This window comes from Palaemon carinicauda, chromosome 4 (assembly GCF_036898095.1).
Source record: "Palaemon carinicauda isolate YSFRI2023 chromosome 4, ASM3689809v2, whole genome shotgun sequence".
In the NCBI taxonomy this organism is placed as follows: domain Eukaryota; kingdom Metazoa; phylum Arthropoda; class Malacostraca; order Decapoda; family Palaemonidae; genus Palaemon; species Palaemon carinicauda.
In genome coordinates, this window is record NC_090728.1 from 134,947,167 (window position 1) to 134,949,666 (window position 2,500).

Here is a 2,500-nt window from a genome sequence, read left to right on the forward strand (position 1 = left end):
GTGCACACAAGCATTCTCAGCCGAATATTGTTTGGAGTCACTTTTTTCCTTTGAGTTCTCTTTGAAAAGAGTCCATATACAAATTGGTGGGAGCTAGAGATATTTGATTTCACAAGCCGCAACAGAATTCCAAAATATTTCAGAAGAAATAACATGTACGGTATTTTACGAATGCTTTGATATATTCTAGAAATGTGTTTTTAAGTACCTACAGTATAGCTCCACCCGTTATTATGTATTGTTGGCACGTAAGAATTCTGACAAATCATCACAGCCGTAGACTCAGTACAATATTTATTTCATTCATTACCTACTTAATATAAATTATTTAGTGATTAAGAATGGTGAAATAATAAATGTCACGGCAAGGGGAAGGTTCAAAATAAATGTGATGAAAAAGTCTCTATGCAGGATTGAAGTTGATAAGGGTGTTTAGGCCTACATATCTTAGCGTAAATATAGTGGATGATGGTAACACCAATTAAGAGACGATTCAGAGAATGTAAGAAATCAATTGAAAAAGGTATGGTCAGAAACTTTATAAGACAAGTGAGTTGTCCGTAGAAAACCAGGATGGTTATGCATAATAAGATTGTTGAACCAACTCTCAATTATCGAAGAGGAAGAGTGGATGCTGAATGCAAGTGAGAAAAAGGCGAAGCTGCTGATATGGATTTTTGCTTTGCATATTATGGCATATGAAATAATGAGGAGGTGGAAAATTTGAAAATGCACCGAATTGTTATAAAGGATAGCATAGTTGAAAGGAACGGTCAAAGTGTATCGAATTGGAAAGGTTAAGTTATTGAGGAAAATATGGCGTGAATGAGGTATCGCAAAGGAACGATCTTAATATACTTGAAGCGTACGAACAGATGCAAGGTTAGGGCAAAGGGTACTGTGTGGTGGCCCCCTTCTATCGAGTGCAAGTTCTTGTGGCCCCTCCATGCCAACTTTGAGTTCTAATGCACCCCCCCCCCAGCACCCGCCATCCGTCCATCACCTTAATACGCCTAGGGAAGTAGGTCTATTAATGGTTCTAGCTTGAATAGTACCATGTACTCAAAACACTAATTTCAGGTATAAATCAAATAACAGTATTAATTAGCAAAATATTTTATTTGAATACTTATTTACAAAAGGAATATAAAACAAGGAATACATGTAGGTACAATTGGCTTTATCTTGAAAAGATTCAGTAGGATCCCTATGACTGATGCAAGGCTGCCAACTTGTCAGTGTTTGGCTTGAAAGCTGTTAGAGCGAGACGTAAATTGCCTCTTTTTTTTTTTCTATGTCAAGGCAAATTCGTGTCTTTGACAGCAGGCACATCACCCGATTGAAACCAGTCTCAACCAAGTAAGATGTGGGAAAGGCAAGTAAGAGCAACTTCACATCTTTCCAGAGTATTGGGTACTTCTTATACATATCTTGATTCATCCACAGCTTCTGGTGTCCTCCATGGTTGAACCTTGCTTGAACTGTTGTGTTATTCTGAAGTTCAATAAGACATTCTTGTAGGGTGACATCAACTTCAGATACATAAACAATGAAGGGGATCCGCAAACCAGTGTGGCACAGTCATTTGCAGTAGGTCAGAGAAGTGAGTTTCCATATCATTATGCAACTGCTTCAGATGGTCAAAATACACTGCTAGGTCATCATCAAGCAGTTTGGTGGATATAACTGCTAAGGAAGGAAACTGTGCAAACTCTCGTCTTCCAAGGTTCAATCAGAACAGCTTGAGTTTCCCTTTAAATGCAGTAATTGCCTCCTAGCAGGAAAACAGGGTGGAGTTATTTCCTTGAAGCTCTTTGTTCAGAGCATTTAGCTTTTCAAATAGGCTATGTCTGACAGGAATAAGATGTCACTCTTTGCATCAACAAGTTTCTGTCCAAGTTCTGTCCCACTAAAGAAAGAGATAACACTCCTAAAGTGCAATAAAACGGTTCAGACAATTACCTTTAGAAAGCCACCTGACTTCAGTGTGCAACGCATTTTCAAATTCTTCATTGTTCTTTTCACATAATTGCTGAAAGAGGCGATCTTTCTGTGCACTATTTTTTACCAAGTTGACAGTCTTGATAACATGCCAAGTGCTTCATGCAGACGTCCTGCTAGGTTTTTGGCAACCAGGTGCTGCCGGTGAACAACACAGTGCACACAAACGACATTAGGAACAGCTTTTTTTAAGTAAGCACTGAATCCCCGATACCTTCCAATCGTAACAGCAGCGCCATCTGCTGCACAAGCCACAATGTTCTTGAGTGGAATGTTGTTCCTCTCAAAATAGACCTCAAGTTTTTTGAAGATGGATTCACCTTTAGTGTTATTCGTTAATTTCAATGCGAAAAGCATTTCTTGACATATTTCATGAACATCAAGAAACCTGACAAATACCACCAGAAGAGCAGAATTATCAGGTAAAGTTGATTCGTCGAGATGAAGCGAGAATTCATTCACCTGCAGTTTTGAGACTAATTGGCTTTCAACATCAGCT